Source organism: Perissodus microlepis, chromosome 5 (genome assembly GCF_051167445.1).
Source record: "Perissodus microlepis isolate ML-2025 ecotype Zambia chromosome 5, ASM5116744v1, whole genome shotgun sequence".
Lineage (NCBI taxonomy): Eukaryota > Metazoa > Chordata > Actinopteri > Cichliformes > Cichlidae > Perissodus > Perissodus microlepis.
The window spans coordinates 7,411,239-7,432,314 of NC_140465.1; the positions used below are offsets into that span (position 1 = coordinate 7,411,239).

Here is a 21,076-nt window from a genome sequence, read left to right on the forward strand (position 1 = left end):
GACACTCCTACAGCTACAGTTGTTTTGAAATAATTTTAGTCTCATATTTGACTTGTTCTAGACTCCCAGTCTGTATAATATTTCCGGGTTTGTGTTTATCAGGTGTAAAGTTGAGATCCACAGAGATCCTTGTCAGGTATGATACATTTGTGGCTTTCACAGAGCGGCTCAGCATCAGAGGTTGCAAACGTGTGTAAAGTCCCTTTTCGATGGGAGGCGGCAACCGCAGTGGCTGTCGGTTATCCTGCAAAAAGTAATCAAATGGCAGCAAACAAAGCAGTGCACTAACAACGTGTAATAGCGTTACACACGGCAAGTGGCACAGTAAAATGGAACGGAGGTGAACTTGGTCAAATCTGTACCCTGAAATCTGAATGCAGTGCTTTGTCACCCTGCAGTGTCAATACTGCACAGTTACTATCAGAGTTGTTAATCCTGAGACGAATGCTACAGTACTGTTATATCATCATGTAAGTCTAAACATTTCGTTGATTTGTTTAGTATGTGGGGGTGACACTAATAGCGTTTCATGAAATTGGTGTCATGAAATTAGCTGTTGATCTATTCATATGCTGGTTTTATTTCTCCTGTAGCAGTTTGTTCAGGTATATAATTTATGGAATAGAGCTCTCTTAATAAAATTAAACAAAATATATATATATATTATGTAGTTTAAATAATGTACTTTTATTGTATCTTCAGTGCTGTCTGAATCGTGTAGAAGGTGCTGTAGCAGCATTTCAATGGCAGTATTTCTCTGTTTCCTAAGACCAGTCGGCTTTCTCTCTTGACAGTAAGCGTGCACGTGCACATTGTGCTCAGGTGACATAACAGCACGCTAGAACAACAGGCACATAGCTCATTTGTAAAACGTGACCCGTGAACAAAATGAGTGTTTACGGTGGCAAGAAAAAGACAGCAGCAAAAAGTAGTTGTAAAAAAAGGCAGACCTTAGCGATCAGCTTCTTTACAAGATTTACATAAGCTCTTAAATATCTCTCATAAATGTGCAATTGCAGTTGATGTGAATGGGGACTTGGGTAATGCAGCTGGTCTAAAAAAAGATGGAGATAGAACAAGAGAATGAGTGGGTGAGTCACAGAGAGAAACTAAACTAGAACTGAAACCTATTTGTTGCTTATTTTGTTCCAGGTAGTAGAGTTAAAAGCATGAGAAAAAGTCTAATTGTGTACTTAAGGAGTGATGTGAACAGCACGTCACTTTCAGGTCGCAGTCTCTGCAAAAAGTGACGCTGGGAACGCCAAAGGCTGACTTTGTGTTTATAGTGACTTATGTACCGGTCAAGCTTACAACACATTGAAACAGTGTGCATAAAAAAGCAACCAAATTCTTTTCCCATGCCAGGTTTCCTACCAGACAAACAAACAAAAACAAAACACACACACACGTATGTATTATTCATTTCACTGTATATACCTTTAATACTTTTGATAGAATCACTGAACGTATTTGGATAATTTCCTTAACTTTGGACTTGAGGCTGTAAATGACTGAATTTTGGAATTCAGATATCAAAAGTCGAGGCCTCTCGAAACTAATGTCTCGTCATAACTCAAGAAGTCATATGCTGAGAATTTCACACAGAGTTTTTAACTTGAATTGATGTCCTTTCAACTTCCTGTTCTGCAAAAACACTTTCTGGCAACTTTTTTTTCAACAGGAATAGAAGGGGGAATTGTAACCATAATTCACATCTGTTGTGTTACTAAAACCACCTACACAAGGTGGGCTTGTGATTGGTTTTGTTTCTCTATTTATTTGTTTTTCTATTTTTAGCGTGATTACTCAAAAGGCTATGGATGGATGTGAGCTTAACCTGACTTTAGCAGTGATTCTGTTTTGCATCCGCATTTGTACTCTTGATCATTTCATTTCATACTTTTTGAAACACTCGTCAAATCGACATTAGAAAAGTAGGTGAAAATCATCTAGATGTACTCTAGAAAATATTATAAAGGAATTCTAGATATTCTTTTGGGTCCAGGGTCTCACACAAGTCGTGCTTTTCTGCAGTGTGTGAAAACTGACTAAAAGTCCAGACATTGTGAAATGTAAGACTAATAAGAGCGATACTGGCAAAAGACATCAAAGTACATTCAGCGTCATGCTCCACGGTTGCTTTCCCTCTAGCTCACGGCTGGTACAATTTACATTTTATAGTTTACAGCCTTTTGTCTAAAAATTTCTGCACCTGTTGTAAATGCTGTAAATGTAACTTAAGCAATTAGCTGTTTTGAGTTATTGGATATTTTTCTGAAAGCCTTTTCATGTTGTGCATAAGGGGTGCATGATGTACAAGGTTTTAATGTGTTGACCGATCAATTTCTCACACTGAAAACAACTCATAGTGAGAAATGAGTAAATCAATCTTTTCATATCCTGCTACAGAGAGGAGCCGGGCCAGGCTTTTGAGTGCATTTCTGTGTACTTTATATGCAATTGTATGCCGAGATTGAAGGGCTAATTCAAAGAATTTTAATCACTCTGACAAACCCTCTTGCAGTGTCATCTTTTTTGCAAATGTCCTATAAAATGAATAGATGAGCAGTCTCTTTTTAGAGCATAATGGCTGCATTAGAATATGAGATGGATAGTAGATGAAAATTCTGAATCCTACATCTACGCTTTCTCTTTCACTCAGTCACTCTGATCTCTTTTATCAATAGTGATCCTGTTTAAAAGACCTTCCAGGGCACAGTGAAGTGTTTAGTTCAACCTCACATAGACAGAGCAATGGAAAAAGCAGAGGTGAGAACAATTTGAGCAATAAATTTTAGAATAACTGGTGCAGGATTGACTGTTTCAGTACAGGATTAGCTAATGCATGATTTCATGCTCTAGAAGCAATAATAGATTTGTTTTGTTTTTGCCTTCAAATCCCTCCACCTCATTGATTGCAACGCCACACCCTCCTACCAGTGACCATCACAGTGACAGCTTTTTTTCCACCAAGTGAGATCATGCCATTGGAGACTGTGAGTTGTTCTCATCAGGGTCAACCACATAATGCCAGTCAATATGTAAACAATGGTGGAGACAGTTTCTCATAGTCTAACTGACATTTTCTTGGCTGATGATTCATCTGAAGATGTCATCTCACAAAGTGTTTTCAGGGTGCTCTGTACTTAGAGAATGAATATTTCACTCAGTAATCTCTGTTCACCGCATTCACTGCCATATGCAGCATATGTTAGTATCACATGCTGTTCACAGCAATTGACTTCTTGTCTGGACTCTGGTCCACTGTATTCCTGACATCAGAACAGAAGTTCTTGTCTAAACAAACTATTATTGCTGACAGAATGGACCTATTTATTTTTATTTTTCATTTTTACTGTAAACTTTCCAGTCCCTAAAACACAAGCAAAACCCCTGAAGAAATGGAGTGAACATCAGAAGTGTCTCTGATCATGTCCAAACAAACCCTGAATCTCTAAAGATAACAGATAAAACGTTGTTTAATTTGTTCTCCACTGCTTTTTAAATACGATATTTCCTTCTCTAATTGGTGATATGCACAGATTTGAGCATTTAATTGCAATAGATGCACTATTTTCCTGTGACAGCCTACAGTAAAAAGAGTGAAAACACCCGTAAAATGAGTTTCAAAGCACTCCTGCAGCATCATCTAAAATGTTTATTCATACTGAATAGATATCAGCATGTGTCGTTGAATGTGTCAGCTGACAAATGATGAGAAACTTTAGTGTAGAGCTGCCAGAAATAAATATATTTCTATTTGATTTTTTAAACACACAAATAAAACCACGAGGGTAAATGAGTATTCACCTCAAATTATTCAGTACAGGATGTTTTGGTTTGTGATGACACTTCCATTCGGTTTGCCCCGTGATTGATGTCAGAAGTCTTTCAAAACAATAATGTAGAATGCACCACCAGAATCCACCTGAACATTTTTGCAGTTAGCAAGTTGTTTTTGATCAGATGACAGATGGATGATTTTTATCAGATGGTGGCTACGTGCTACTATTGAGAGAACGATTAACAGGCGTTGTATTATTTACTACAACATTGTCGTTATCAGTATTGGGAAATAAGAAAACATATGCAGTGATAATTCACTTACAGCCACAGAGTTGTTGTTGTTACTTCACCGGTAAACGTTTTAATATGCTAATGATGTTGTGTTGAGGACACCTCCACATAAGGAGTAAATATAGGCGCCTTGTATTTTATCCTCCTTTTGTTTTGTTTTTTTGCTTCTTTAGATGGTGTCAGCTAAAGGCATGTTTCTGATATAAAGAGCGCTGTTACTGAAGTTACAGGAGGCAAAGGAGTTTCCTTGCTTTCATGTTGTGAGAGTGAAACCACAGATATTTTTCTGCTTTCTCCACTCGTGCTAATGTAAATGATTTGCATGGAGTTTGTCCCTGCTGATTAAGGCTGTTTGGACTGTTCTTCTTTGGAACCATGCCAATTGAATTTTCTGCCTTCTAACACGCTTGGAGAGTGGGGAATATGGTTCTCATTGGGGCCTGAGGCTTGATCTCCTTCTAGCCTCCCCCAGTCCTTTCACATCACTCTGACAATTAGTAAGCTCGACCATTCCCAAATGACACACGTAATTAAAGAGTTGGCATTATAATTACAATATGCTTATTGTCTGTTTATGGGTTCTGTGAAGTGCATAATGCACTTGGAGATTTCTTTGGTGTAAATGGATTTAGGGCTCTTAATATACTTGGTGGCAAATGTGATTTCATGTGGTTAACATCTTGAAAAACCTCCTTTATCAGCCCGCTGACAGTTGCTTGGTTTGTCACGCATAAAACACAATTTTGGCTGAAAGAAAAAGGTGGCACCAGAAAAAAAAAAAAATTTAGTCATGGGCTTTTAACAGGTACAACAGTAAATGCATGTTAAGTAAATGATGCAATTTATTTCCTTTTTCTCATTGCCAGATTGGCTGCCACGGGACCTCTGCCAGCTTTAAATAAGTGGTACACAGATGGTATTCACATGGTGCCCACTTGGTTACAAAACGGTCCCAGGGAATAAAGCCCTGCCACAACAACCATTAGGTCAGCTGGTGAGCCTGTTGCTTTTGCACTTTGTGTGTACAAATGGGTTAATGTTGTGTCACTGGGCCGAATTCTTTGGTTAGCACGGCTCGTTCTCCGAGCTCCAAAGTGAAATGGAAGATGCACTGGTGAAGGCTGGGATAGAGAAATAGGAGAGAGATCCTCACCTCTCCTCTCCTCTCCTCTCCTCTCCTCTCCTCTCCTCTCCTCTCCTCTCCTCTCCTCTCCTCTCCTCTCCTCTCCTCTCCTCTCCTCTCACTCTGCAGCTGTGCGGGTCTCCAGGCTTGCTGGCTTTTTGGAGAAGTGGTGAACTGTGTCATCTCCAGTCACTAACAACTAACAGCTGCAGCGCCAGCCGCTGCTGCAGATCGAGGGACAATGTGGAACCGATTTTCTAACATAGAGAAATAAATAAACAAAGCCTGTGGAAAAAAAGAAACAATACCACAAACAACACACAGCTTATGCAAATGCGGGGAAATGTGTTCGGGAATCGATAAGCCCTATTTGTGTGCAAAGAGACTATAGCACAAGAGTGACCATTTTACCAGAGATCCACATAACCTGTGTGTGCTATTTTATTTGCAAGTGATACCTCAGAATATGTGTTTTTTTCTCCGTTACAGTATATGTCAAAGCTGCACATTATTAGTGTATTTGCTAGTGCGTGTACTCGTAACATACCAGATGTTTGAACTAAAGTTGAAGCAAAGTTTTAGTCACTGTGGTGAGAAAGGAGTCAAACTTTTAGCGAGCTAAAGGTTGAATATCATAACAAACTGCACACTCACATAGTTAATTAGAGATATTTTCCAGGAAATAGTAAATCTATGTCAGCATCTTAAGCCCTTTTACTTTTGGTCTCATTTGCTGTTCTTATAAATTTGGGCATTCTGAGTGTGGCAAGAAAAATGACAACTTAACATTGTTTAGCTTTTAATCCCAGTCACCTTGTAATTGTTTCTTTGTCATAAGCAGCTATTAGTATTGCTAGAAAATGGTAATACTTTGAGAGACTCATCTCTTCCAGAGAATGGCTCTCTATCACACTCTCACATTCTTTTAAAAGGGAAAAGGAAGATGAATTTTGTCCATAAAGGCTGTATCACAAGGGCTTTTTATCCTAAATGGCTCTGGGGATTGTTATCTGTGGGAAGTGTGTCCTGCCTCCGTCGTGTTCAATCAAGTGTCCACTTAGCTGTGACTGGGAGTAATTGTTCCCAAGTGGGCCACACACTGACCTGTTAATGTCTGTGTTGACCCTGTAACCTTGTCAGCACGTCTTAGGGAGGAGTTTAAATCATGTGGATCTCCTCGGTGTCTTTACGCTACCGGGTCAAGTGGGCGTTGGTCCTGAAACACCACTCTCTTGTAATGGTCCCCGGTAGCATGGGTCAGCTAGGGGTGTTCCCAAAGATCGCCTCTTATTAAATGAGGTGCTGGGAGTGCTGTGACTTAATGGGTCAGTCCATTGATCCGATTCACCGCCAGTGTCCCAGTCTCTGCTCTGCGGCCCAGTCGGTGACTTGACTCTAGCTGATTTTAAGTTACACTAAACCAGAGCGCCATCTCACTTTGAATGTATCTTACTGAACCCTTCCCTTGAATTTCAGACTTTACACAGTACACATTCAAGGCAGCAGTGATGTTCACACATGGGCCTCTGCCCAGTCGGAAGATTTAAATAGTCCTGGGTGACAGAGCAAGCTTGAGTGTACGTCTAGAGGAGGATGAAATATAACTTTTAGTTGTTTACTCATAAAGTTGCTTACTCATAATGTATAGTTACATTCATAGAAAGCTATTTCTGATATTTTGTATGATGTATGGATGCACTGATATATAGTCTGATTATGAATTTAGGTCAATTTTGGCACTGCTGACTAGTATTAGCATATAGATAACCAGAAATTACCAGGATATTGTGGTCGACTAGTATGTTATTTCTCGAAAAGGAGATGTCCTTGTTTACCAGGAACAAAGAGACAACTAAATAGATACAAAATAAAAAGACTGGAAAATATCATTATTAGCTATTGGCCAAATAGTTTTTTAAACATCAAATCATAAGAGCGCTTGAGAGCTCATGAAATCCCAGTCTATTTGTGATACAGCGCGTAAATCCCATCATATTTGGATCTTCTCATGAAGTCTGAGTGCTGTACTTTTGATGTGGCAAACTTGGCAGCAATCCTTGGCCGAAGTCACAGACTGCCCTCTGTCGTCAAACTTGAAGTTAGGGGACCGTCTGAAAGCAAGTGCTTCAATTGAAGGGCATGGGGACACAATAGAGGAGCCATCAATCCATGAGGGGGGCTGTCTGTTGGGATCAACATTTTTTTGTGAGTAATGACAGGCATGCAACAGAGTAATCAGAAGGGTCTTATCTTGGGCCAATGGTAGGCCCAGGAATGTGGATGGCCTGTGGAAACAGCAGTCGCACTAATGGGGTTAGTTGAATTCCATACTGGTGAATTATGAGGAGCTGGGACGTTTGGGCTGTGGTTTGTTGTGTCTGGTTGGAAAGCTACGCCGCTCCACACACAGAGTTATAGATTTGGTTTTTAACACGCTTTCTCATAGAGCAGGCCAATTAACTGGGAGCTGCACTGCTTTGCTGTGTTGCTAGAGACACAGCCACATTAAACAGCAAACATGTACACACATATATCACGGGCCAACAAGCCACACATGCAGCCGTGACTCCTGTGACAGGGACAAAACCAGATGTAATCTGTTATGCAGCCTCATTTGCATGATCTGAATTGTATATGGAAGTCATTAGCCTCTTTCCACTTGTTTATCTGGCTACAGATGAATGCTTTTGAGCTAAACAGGTTTTTAAATAAACTACATGCGTGTCGTGTTGCAAGCTATTTTGGAATGTACAAGTGCTGTGACATTTATGTCAAAGACTATACAGTAATATAAAATATGTTACTCATGTTTCTGTTTTACACTCATCAAACCAATCAGAGTTGTGGCATTTTTCTTGTCATATCACGACGGTGATTAACGCCTATTACACAACCTTAATTATCCTTTTGTGTCACCTTGCTTATTTTGTAGTGCGATTTGGTCATGTTCTTTGCTGTTTTTCTTTTTTACATTTACATATTATAAAGTACACGCTGTATAAACAAACACTTTTGATATTTTTCATTGTGTACCTGTCATAGTTTCTTATGTGCATGTTCTGATATGAAAGGAAGATAACTTGGTATGCATATAGGCCAAGATATGGCAACAGGAATCAGTGTGTCATAACTTAACAAATACCTGTGGCTGAAGACCATCACGTTTACTTTTGACATTCCTTATGTCATTTCTGTACGCGTGGGCTTCGCGGACCGGGGTAGGGGCTTTCCCCACCTTTCACTTCCTGTTTGTAATCTTTGTATCTTTCCCCTTCCTTTTCTCTCTCTCTCTCTCTCTCTCTGTTTGTGTCCTCTGTGTGAAACCCCCGTGGTCCTGCCCTCAAGACCGTAAGCTGAAGTCTGATTGGAGGAATGGCGTGCCAATCGACCCTGCACCAGTGATCAGGGTATGTGTCAGTCCTCCCACTATAACTCTTCTCTTACTGCATACAGTAATGTGCCTGCTGTTTGTCTGTGAAGTGTCTTCAAAGCACTGTAAGATGTGACTTTTCGGCTTACGTGTTTCAAGCCATAATTTGTTTGAAACACATCCCAACAGAATATCGTCAGTTTTTTTAGCAGTTTCACTGTTAGGCTTCACTGGCTACTAAGCACAGATGTGAATAATAGAGGCACAAATAGTCCCGGAGAGAGTTTACTGTTTTGGGGAAAATATCTAATATTAGTGACCATTATTGCAATTATTTTAAATAAATAAACTTCAGCTCTGCATCTGTGAGGACTGGTCCCAGGCTTCTAAACTGCTGCCCTGCTTGTCCAGTTTTTGCCAGCAGTTTAAAAAAGGCTGCTCTTGTAAGTGGCTGTTTTCCCAGATGGAGAATCAGGACAGTCAATCAGGGGTACTTCAATACCCCCTATTCCTGAAGGTCCCAATTCAGACCTTTTAAATGGAAACTCTTAAAACAATGATATGGTATTGTTCGATTCAAGTATGAAGGATAATAATACAAAAGTTTAACCATGATTTGGGTAACATTTTGAGGGTGAAGTTGTAATTCTAGCTGTTCTGGCCATTACAACCATTTAAAATGCCCTTATATTATCTTCTTGAAACAGTGAGGTGATTAACTGAATAATAATAGTTGACACCTGATTTTTGGATGAATTCAGAAAGAGTATAAAAGCATAAAAATCCACAGCTTCCTAAATATTTGCTGGTTTTCAGAGTCTTCTGTGAAAGTAGCTTAAATCTTTGTATCTTTGGGTTTTGGATTGCTGGTCAGACAAAACATGACACGTCCTTGAGCATCAGAACTTGATAATGGGAATTGTTTGCATTTTGTTAGAGATAATAAAATTAGCTGTTGCTCTGCTAGTCTGAAAGAATAACACAAATGACTGCTTTAATATATAAAAAAAGCATTTTCTTCTTCCAGAAAAATCCATACTTTTTGTTTTCGTGAATGTTATGTCCAGAAGTTTTTAGTGCCCTATTATAACAACAGTCTAAAATCAATAAATTGTTTAATATCTGTTAATGCAGCACGTCACGCGCTGTTTAAACGTTGCACCATCTGCTGCTTTCTGTTTGTGACTCTCCTTTGTTTTTTAATATCTTTGGTGTGAAGTAGTCTTTCCATCCCTCTTCTCACCTCTGTCTGCCCCGGGAGCCCTGATTGGCTGAACACTTTCTGCACTATAGTCTGGCTGCTTGCCAGCCATACTGCCAGTGGCTGCCGTGCCCCCTGATCAGAAGAGAATGTGACATTTGTGCAGAGGTAATGGAATCTGCGTGCAATTAAATCTCTGACTGTGAAGAGGAGTCTATCTCCTCCTGCTCCCCCCATCTCCTGCCATTCCCAGCAGCAGGGGGGGTCAGGCACGATGATGAAACCATCCCAGCAGGCCCCTTCGCTGCACTCTGTTTCCCAATCTCCATGTCAGGTTGTATTTTTTAACTTTGCCGCACTAGACCTGCCTCTATCTGGCAATTAATTGCAGAAAATGTCAGTTAGGAATCTCTCCAAATATTGTATAAAAATTAATATTCAATTAGAAAGATTACGTTACATGGCGGTAACATTACCAGCGTTGTGGTGAATACTGCTGCAGGTGACAGTTGTTATTTAGTCGTGAGCGTTGTTGGGTAGTTAAGCATGGTTGGATGTGTTCTTTTCTTAGACGACTGGCACAGAGCGAGAAAGACAGAGAGGCAGAGGGCAGATTCATGCATGGATGAGAAAAGGGTCATATCTCTCTGCTCCTCTCTCTCTACTGGCCTGCCACTACACTTAACGCCTCATTTGTGGGCTTTGTGGCCAATGGCTTGAGTCTGCTATCCGTTGCCATAAAAGGCAGTTTTTTCCTCTCTGCTGATGGGGCACTTGCTTGTGGGTTAATACCAGACCCCCACTACAGGCAGACTCATATCTAATGGATAATGGATATGCGTATCCCCATCAGGACTGCTCATAAACATAAAACTCGCTGCTGCCATTGTATTGGTGGAGCTAGCTGAGAAGAACAGAGCAGCACCATGTGAGCATTTCCCTTGAACTTGTGTAGGAGTAGTTCATATCTGTGTTCCTTGTCCTCACAGGGTGGACCGAGATGCAGGATATCCAGGTCAAGGTTTGGCTAAATCCTCCCTTGTTGTTCACACCCTGTGTAGGTCTGTCCTAAAGGCACAATCTAAGGCTATACCTCCCTGAAGATCGGCCACTCGATCAACTACATAATGTGATTATTGAAATGGGAATTCATCTTCCTGTTCCTTCGAACAATGAAAGATTACAGTTTATTTTTTCACGTTCTGCTGCTGAGTGTCAGAGCCCAGCTTTAATGTGACTGGTTTCCTGTCACAGTTGACTCTTCTTTTCACGTTCAGCTTTCTCTGGTAATGTATTTTGTCATGATGAATTATTAATATCAGCGCTGGTTGAAGGGAGTGTTGTCTCAGAAAATATGAGAGTCACTCTGTTTCTTTGTATTCCTGCAACCAAGGGTTAATTTACACCAACAATCAAATGAACCTTCCCATTTCCTTGCTGCCGTATGGATCGTGCTGAAAAGCTGCTGGTCTTAACTTTATTCGCTAACATCCTGCTAAACAACGGAGAGAGCCATTCCTGTTTTCCTCTGTTACAGATGGCTTTGGTGTGTTTTGCGATAAAGAGAAAAAGGCTTTGCTCGGAGAAGGAGAGAGAAGAGGCTTACGCCATTAGTGTCATTCGAATGGTGAATTAGATCAGACTGACAGATAGATGCGGAAAATTGTTTTAATTGTATAATTATCTCTGGTTAGCCACTTGTGCGGAAAAGTGCTGTGATGTGGGTGAAGGCCAGGGAAGAGCACATTTTGGCCTTTATGTGCTTATTTTGTCTTTGCACAGCAAATGAACAACAATTGGGGGTCCTAAGGATAAAACATAAACACACCCAAACGCACAGACACTCACACTCCCCCTGGGCAGGTTGAGACGTGTTCATTGAAATGCTGCCCTTTAAAGTAATGTGTCTGGCCAGTGAGCCTTCTCCTCAGGCAAAGAGGAAGGCGCCTATAACTGTCTGCTGAAGATGGCACAGCTTAGCACAAGTGTAACAGCTATGCACAACATTCGGAGGAGAAGGAGAGGCTGAATATATTTGTGGCATGCCTAACCGCATTCAGCTGATTTCTGATCGGATGCAAAATAGTAGACTACGCGCAGATGGCAGTAAATATGTGGCTTAATAACTGCCGCCTGCTTTGTGCATTTTTTTCTTTTGTAAAACATTCCCATGAAAGAGTTTGCATGAAGCTCCTATCTTCAACTGCCAATTTGGTTGGAAAATATTGCTGTTTTAAACAGTGACGACTTACTGTTGCAACATGTGCTGCTGCGTAGCGTCCGATTTATTAACGTAGTCCTAATTTGTTAATTCTTTTTCACTTAGATCATTATTTTAATAGTTTTGGACAGAAGCAATCTACCATTCCATCCTTTGGGCAAACATTGTCATTACTGTTGAAGTGTCAGCTGCTTTTACTGAATACTGCTGCTGTTTTAAAGCTTCTGTAGAGGTCTTGGGTTCAGATTTAAAGAAAATGTCCTGATCTTAATTCCAGCAGACTTTATCATTGAAAGAATTTGCTGCAGTTTTCTAAAATACCTAATGCTCAGTTTGGTGTCCTCTAAATGTACAATTGTCATTACATTTTCATAGAGATAAAAGCATCCTGGCTGTAGCATATAGTCTTATTTTGACAGATCAGTTTCTGAGTGATTTTTTTTCTAGCCTGGTGGGCAAAGCTAAGCCCAGGCCAAACACTGATGTGCTGCAGTCAGCAGCTGCATGCCATTTTCAGCTCAGCTCATTCAAGTGTAATAAAACAATGCAAGAAGTGCTGGAGGATTGCGGCCCTGGATGCTCTCGCTCTTGAAATAAGACCACCTTTCGGGCAACCGTATAAACAGTAAGGGGAGCTGCTATCCTGTGAGTTTCTATCGTTCATTTAATTCATCGGGCGTTCCTGTTCCTGCTGTGTCCACGATCAGAAATATTTGATTATGTAACAGGCCTGGTGGTTTGTAATCGTATCAAGAAAGACCTTCAATAGTTAATCAAAAAATGAATGTTTGCACACTGCACCAGTCTCGAACTCCACAGCGATTCATGGACTGCGAGCTTGTCATGTCTCAGTTGTTACCTTCGTCATGCTCCGTTGTTCAGTTGCATCTCCTGTTATAATGCACAGGGGATTAGCAGGTAACAAGGCAGCAGCACTCCTCTGAGGATGTTGCGCGTGGCTTTGAATGTCTCACACAATACAACATAAATGAGGCGGGGGGGTGGGTGTCCCACCAAATGGTGATTTCCCAGCTACACAGGGAGCCTCCTCCTGGATAATGTGGTAATGAAAGGTGACAGGAAGGACTCAGGGTCTGGAACGAAGCCGGGGCAGCTGGTCAGAGCAGGAGTATAGGAAGTAGTGTGCACCCGGGCTAAAGTGCAGCGAGAAGCAAATTAAAGCTCATATCTGCCATCTCCCTCGCCTCCCTGCACTTTCCTGTTTGGACTTGAAGGTGATTGGGAGCCAAGGCGGTGACAGTTGACGGAAGCTGCGCGGAGGAGAGAGTATTTATTTACAGTGAGATGCAGCGATGCTTGTTCAGGATGCGGTTTCACGCAGGATGTGCACCCCCTTCTCCACCACCACCACCACACACACAGACACACACCTCCTCCCATCTTTCTCATCTCCACCCTTACACTACAATCCCCAGGTTTGATCAAGAATGGGAAGTGGGTTATTGGAGAGGAGGGGCTGGCCTGCTGCAAGCCAGGCAGCCTGCATTGTGTAAGAGGCTGGGTCTGGATCCAGCCAGCAGAGAGCTCACTCAGCATGTCTTCCTGCCTAACCCAGGAGGTGGTACCAAAGTCAACATGGGTCACTGAAAAAAAGGAGTGTGTGAAGCACTAAGATTGTATTGTGTGACAGAGATTTTCTTGAGGTGTTACATAATTTAAGTAAAAAAAAAGGCAGTGAACAAAACAGAGCCTGTGAGAAAAGCTTACATTTAAAAGAGTGTGTGTTTTAAGAAAGTTCAAATGAGTGTGTCAGGTACCCTTCCAGGAATTCTACCTTGTAAAGCAGGGGTGGGCAGGTAAGGGTGGGGGTGGGGGTGTAAATCCCAATAATTACACTGTACACTGGTTGAAGTGCAATTACCATTGTTGTCACCCTATAATACACTATTCACTATTTTAGTAAACTGCTCATTTTAGAACATGCAAGTGTGTGCAACATCCTTTCATACCACCCAGGAGGAAATATCCTGAAACTATTAGTTGATTAGTCAGATAAAAGTGAACCTGCTGCAGGCACACCTTTTTTGCTTTTTCATTACCTTCCAACTTTGGCTTTCGTCTGGTAGGATATCAGATGGTAAGCATGTGAGTGTGTTGAAAAGGTGAGCCGTTCTGATCTCTGCTCACTAGCTGTCATGTCGGCATTAATCCGTCCAAAGTTTCAAAGGCAGGTTTTATGACCCGCCTTACGGCCTCATCTGTGTGGACAGCAGCATCTAAACTCTGGAGAACCTGCCACATAAAATCCACATCTGTTAAAGCCTAAATTGTAAAACAGCCCCCACATGTCCAGGCAGTGTTGAGTTAATAATATACTTAAAGTACAGCTCCCTGCAGCAACGGCAGCCATTGTCTTACATTCGCTTCTTTGGGCAAGACTTACAGCTTTTTGAATGCCTTTTTGGACCTTCACAGACTATTTGTTTTTTATTTTTTTTTAATGTTTTTGACAAGTAAAGTTTAGTAGTCAGTCTCGTAGAATTATCAAAATTGAATTTGTAACAACCAAGTGCTGAAACCAACAAGAATGGACTGAATCTACTTTTACTTGTAGTGTAGTTAAAGATCAATATGAAAACGACAGACAATTTTTATTAAATCAGTAAGTAGGATTAGAAAGCAAAAGCAAGTATTATTCTCAGTCTTGAGGTTTGCCACCACTGTCCAATATATAAAGGATGATTAACACATCTGTGGGTGATGCAATTTAAACAGCAGTTGTCATTACAGATACACAGTTGCTACACACACGTTTGTCGTCACAGTCTCTAAAAGAGGAAGTATTGCTTCTCCTCGCTGGTGAATTCAATCATTGCTTCCATCAGTGCTCTCAGAAGTCAAATGTACTGCGTGTTAACAAGTGCTTTCTGTGCTTCTTTTATCCCTTTTAGTTAGCCGTGTGCTAGTCATTTCTGTCGTGGGACACATCTTCAAATCTGTGAAGGTAGCTATTGACCTGACAGGAGCAGCATGTGGATGTGACTCACATATACAACAACATAAATTTCAGTACTGATTTGAGGTTTCTTCAAAGGCATCTGGCAAATAACCTAAGGGAGAACCACAGTGCGGCAGTCGAGGGGGAAAGATACATTTAGAATAACCATGAAAAGCAGACATTGTTGGTGGGAGGGCAGATGAGTAATGTAAGATAACCAGTTACCACATAGTTCTTTTTTAGGTGTCTCGTGTCAATGACTTCAGAACGTTGAGGATTTATTTAAATTAACAAGGTACAATTGACAGAAAATACATTTTAAATGTTATGTGACTCAGTAGCTAGTAGCTAGAGCTATCGTGTATTCTACATGTGTTTGTTAAATTGGTTTCACACAGTGAAGTAAGTGTAGGCACAAGTAAAAAGCTAAAAAAGTTTGGTGTCAGAAAGCTTTTTATTTTTATTTTTACTTTTGGCTCTGTGTGATGTCAGGTAGAGGGGATATTTTTGATATTGTCTTCTAACAAAGTACAACTGTGGCTATTACTACAGCTCCACCCACCTGCTATTTATGACAGTTGGGGGGAGGGGTACATGAAGATTATTTTGAAGTGTACAAAAACTGTTTTACTAGAGAATAAGAACAAAAACTATGCAGCTCAAAATGAGCAGAATTGTGAATTAATTAAAATTAGTGAATTAAAATTCACTAATGCATTACAGCACAAGTGATTTGATCTAAAAGTCTTGACATAAATAGGCAGTGGCTGAAAATCTAGGACTTTCTGTCTGTGCTTTTGTAATATCTGTATTTATGGGGGTAAAAAGAATTTGCCATAGCAATATACTGCAAAGTTTATTTCCATTCACAAACCAAACATTCCCTCTTTAAAAAAGTGTATTTTAGCAACATTAGGAAGTTCAAATAGATTCATATAGTATTGTTAAATGCTTTTATCGTGTCGGCAGACTCAGCAACAACACTTGTAACTGCTCTAGACGCAGAGGGAACAGTCTTAAAGTGTTTTTATTCATCTATGGCAGTGTATGTAATAGATGATGACAGCGTGGTCACCTCTTCCTTCAATTGGTTTGGATTTTCTATTTACTGCTATACACAATGCTGTGTATAGTTGGGTCTTAGACTAATTGATGTTTTGGAAGATGAGTCCAATTGGATGAGTCATTAGGCCTATTACCAGAGTTTTATTAAATGCCCCCACCCAAAAGGGGGGAAAAAGTCCGCTCTGGAATATTTCCTTCCTAGAATAACAGGCGCTTGGATTGGTAAAAGGCAGATAATATATGTGTGAGATTGATCAGTGAGTAGCGACCCCATTATCTCCTGAGATGTTAATTACACTGTGCTCAGCTTGCATGTCAAAAGGCAGATAATTGAAGAAGGTAAAAGATGTGCCACACTTTATTTATGCTTTCACTTGCTGGTAGAGGATTTGCTCTCTCTTGTATGTCCTCTTCCCGCCTCATCTTTCTTCTCTCCCTTTTTTGTCTGCAGTGTATTTATTCTTCGGTAATATCACATTGTCATATAGCTGATACATTTTTGGAGTTATTATTCACAGTCCTCGCTGTGACAAATGTTCTGTCCTGTCTCTATGTCACAGCTGTCTGCAGGGGCTGTAAAAATCCTAAAATGATTTAAATGAAATTACCTGAATTCAAGACCTTTAAAGGTTCTTGTATTTAGATGTTAGATAAATAGTTTTTTTGGACCTCCTGAAGATCTCTGTGCTGCATTTTTCCCCCTAATTTTTTATGTGTCACTTAAGCCTGTGGACACATTGATAATTGCAATCTGTTTCTCAAATCAGCAAAGTGGAGTACAACCTCTTACAGGCCATCAAACTGAGGGAAGCTGCAACTTCTTAAACCTTATTAAATGTCTTAAACGTCATTGCCAGTTCTAGCTGTTTAGTCTTGGATTGTGATTCATGGAAAGTAGCTTTGCATGATTCACAGTTCAGAATATTTTCTTATTCATCATTTTGGAGCCCACCAGTTTTCTTTTAAGCAAACTGTCATCTGATCGGTTACCCTGAGATAATCATATTAATTCTCTCATTGGCTTCGTACAGGTCAGTGAGCAGAAAATAGCTGAAAGTGAGTTTAAACCAGTGGTTTGCAGTTATTGCTCAATTCTTTGACCTGATTTCGTGAAAACCTGGTCATGGTTACTAGGAACATTCACCACACCATCAGTGTACATTTGTTAGAAAATAAATAAAGACATTACAAGTCCTGTTTAAAATTAGCTGTGATTTACTGTACTAGTTGTACTAATGCTGTGTAAAAATACACATGAACTAGGGCTGGGTGATATATCGAGTTTTTTTTTTAAATATCGATATATTTTTATACGAGATATAAGCTTTGACAATATCCTTTATATCGATATAGTCTATGTTACGTTATAATTATAGTTGTGGAGCCGCAAGTTTGCCTCTCTTTCGTCCACTTTTGTCTTTACGCAACGTTACTCGACCTCGCCTCTCTCCTTCACTGAACACAACTCCCCCTCCTCCCCCATCGCTTCACCTGCAGGCAGCGACAAGGTGGACACGGCAAATCTCCGTTAACGAGTTACTGCGCATCGCCCCGTGCGTGGGGCTAGATGGCGTCAACGTGTTAACGAGCTAACCCCGCTAACGCCATGCAGCCCAGAGGGGCTGCACAGCCTAAAACCCTTTCATTCTCTCAAAAGTTGACAGCGCGCCTTTTGTATGAATTCTGGTTGTGCTTGATGACCGCGAACCGATTTTATGTGGTACACAGCGCTCAGCAATCTGTCAAAAATGTTTTAGTACGACTTTGGTAAGCTACGGAGCCGCACCGCTTGATGGATTGTTGGAGCATTACGGCTACCGAGGAGCCTCGCGGAGTGATACGTACTGTGCTTCAACGTAATATTACCGTATTGTGTGTGTATAAGGACCATAAATGGCACCTGTTAAGAGACATGGTTACGAAGCGGATTTCAAACTCCAGGCTGTCAGCCACGCAGTAGAAGTTGGGAACAGAGCAGCATGTTATTATGCTCAGCGTCTTTTAGTTTACATTCTGACTGCACAATTGTGAACTCTTTGTTATGCACAAAAACAACAGTTTTCTTTTATTTATGGAGCATTATTATTTAATAAATGCTCATAATTTATTTTTTAGTAGTTTTTTTCATGTACATCTATGCTGTATGTTAATAAAAGTGCCTGTGTGACATCTGGGACACAGCTTTGACTATGAACTCTCTTTTTGTTCTTACTTTATGGCTTTAAAAAAATATATATATCGAGATATATATCGTATATCGCCATCCAGTTAAAAAATATCGAGATATGAATTTTGGGTCATATCGCCCAGCCCTAACATGAACCATATATATATGCTTGGGCTGCAGTGGCTACAGCTGTTAAAGCATGAGCCAGAGTGTTGGAGAATGACAGACGAGTAAAAGAATGATGATGGAAACATTTTTGGGTGAGTTTTAGTACTTTTATCCGGCACTGGAATTACAGCATCTGTCCAGCGCAGTCCTCCCAGGTGTACATTGAGATGAGTCTGTGAGAAGCAACAGAAACTTATTTGCAAAAATACTGTTGCTATTGTCTTTTTGTTCTTTCTTTTCTTTTCTTTTCTTTTTTTTTTAAAAACATTGTTTGTGTCTTCAGCGTAGTTCCCCCCACATCTGAGCACACGGTGTCTGTAAACTTCCTATTGACATTGTATAAGCCATAGGGGACATTTTGTATTTAAAAGAAAGAAAAAAAAGTCTTGTTTGTTTTTCGCGTGCTTATAGAGATAGCGTTTCCTGTGGTTTCCTGTGGTATCTCTGTGTGCTGCAATTTACAAGTGCACGTGAATGCCGTCTGCACTCCCAAAAGTGAGAAAGTGCACATACATACACACACATATACGCAGCTATACATACACTCTGATGTTCTTTTCTTCTTTCTGTGTTGTCATCTTTGCTTGGGGCGGAGCCTCAAGGAAGTGGTCAGGCTGTGGTCATCTGTCTTTAGGGCTGATGGACAGCAGCATGATTTAGTGCATCACCTGGTGGACACTGTTAAAAATGAGCCTTTTATGCACTTTTTTTCCCCCCTTGCCTTACGTGGGTGAAATTCATTTAATCTTTGAATCAGAGTTTACAGTGACATCATCGGTGCAGAGAATAAGCAGCTGCACTGACGGGAAAAGAAGGAAAATTCACCCCTTTATGAAATTGTGTTCGAAGGCAAAGTTGAAGGTCAAGAGGGAGTTTATAGTAGGACTTTTTTTTGGAAGTGTTGAAATAAGAGAGCTGCTTAAAAGCCCACCTCTTCCTAACAGGAAACCCAATGCAGAGATGAAGCCGAGGGGTGTAGCGCAGTTTCACCTTTGCTTTGACATCTTCTGACTTTTCTTTACTTTGTCTGACCAATATCTGAAATCCATTAGCATCTTCCTACTTGTTTATGTGTAGGCCAGGAGGCTCCAGGAGGCAGACGGTGAACTTCACTGAATTTAAGGTTTTTATGGTATTAAGTTGAAGTGTCTTTTTCTCATTTTGACCACTTCTTTGTGTGCCAGAGAAAGACCTCTGATCTCTCAGATGCTAGCAAGCTGTATTTTGCTGTGGCAGTGCAGCCTTATCTGCGCTTGAGGTCTGTACTTTAATGGGGTTTATTGATCCAAACAACATCAGGGGTTGCGGTGATGTTATTAAGGCAGAGATAACTTCTGTGTAATTCCACTCCAACAATATATTAGCCTTTTATTGGTCTAAATAACTTTGCCTTTTAGACAGTAATGCACCAGTAAGTCACAGCAGCTCTTCATGTCGGCAGGATCTTAATAAAGCATTTCCTCTGGACATCCTGCTGCAGAGAGAGTGAAAAACGACAGGTTAAAAGGCATGCTGGGAAGTTTCCATGCCATCACTGTAAATTATCTCTTTTGAATACATAAATAAAACTAGAAGCGAGCTGTGAACAGGAAGGGGTGGAGGTGGGACGGATTGGTGAAAGTTAATACAAATATCTTCCAACACTCTGTTTCACACATGGAGGTGCTATAAGGAAAAACATAGGATGTTCCAAAAGAAGCCAAACTGGAATACGTGCAACGTCATGCAGGCAGTAGCCGATCAGTGTTGTGTGCATGTGTCTGGTTTTTCTTTCTTTTTTTTTTAAAGAATGCTTCTATGTAATTTTTGAGAACAAGTGTAATTTAGATTTATCTACATTTGTGTTTTCATTTGAAATTTTGAGAGAAAATATATACATAACATTACAATTGTGGTCATTATTGTAGTAACAGTAAAAAAATACAGTCTAACTCAGTCATCCTGCTTAACAGAATAGATTTAGATACAATTAATTTATAAAACAAATGTACGGTTTGATTAAAAAAAACAGAGTAGGGTTTTTTTGTGGCTGCTACAGGTTTGGAAAACTGTTTATTTCTTTATGTATTTTTGAATAGTTATTGACGCGTTGCCCATGGTGCGTTGTGTGTATGCAAACTTATTTAATGGACAGTTGCAATAATTTTTTCCTTTCAAGGGCAGCATGCTGTATATCTAATATTTATATGAAATAACGAAGCCATTTATCTAGAAGTGTATTTTCCAGGGGTTGGGGGTAGGGCTTCATAATTTGCAGCTATTTAAAGCCTTGGTTTTGGTAATGAATTATTTTGTCATCTCGGCTGTGATGAGATTCATCTTTAATAACTGTAACAATTATTTTATTAAAAAGAGAAGCCATGCATTATGGCTATCTCGCCAAGGTCTCAAGCTGGAAGGAATTCTCATTAAGAGCATTATATTACCCCGGTGTGCTTTCAGTTGGATGTCCCGCTGAAATTACATTAGGTGTCAACAATGTTTGTGTTAGAAGTAAGCAGTCATATTTACAGAGGCTAGCTTTTTTCATTTGCTGCCTGACACTGGGAGATGTATTAAAAAAGATACTGATGCTCCATATCTGATTAAGTCACGTACAGTGAAACTCCTTTAAAGTGTTGACTTTTAATATAAAGCAAGCACTGTTCTGTCATCAGCAAAGACATAAATCTTTATTCAGAACTTTTGATTGCTTGAGCTTTTTTATTTATTAATTTTTTTGTGA

The 21,076-nt window shown here is 40.2% G+C and overlaps 1 protein-coding gene across 10 annotated transcripts in view; it reads left to right on the plus strand.

Annotated features, from left to right (window-relative positions):
* The window catches only part of foxp1b (forkhead box P1b), a 149,314-nt gene that overhangs the window by 8,326 nt on the left and 119,912 nt on the right, over window positions 1-21,076 (plus strand). For 6 of the 10 annotated variants that reach the window (XM_084927551.1, XM_084927550.1, XM_084927560.1 and 3 more), the window contains exon 3: window positions 8,546-8,607. The exons of the other annotated variants lie outside the window; for them this stretch is intronic. The gene's annotated coding sequence lies outside the window, so the exon portion shown is untranslated. The remainder of the gene's footprint in view (window positions 1-8,545; window positions 8,608-21,076) is intronic. 10 annotated transcript variants of the gene reach the window in all.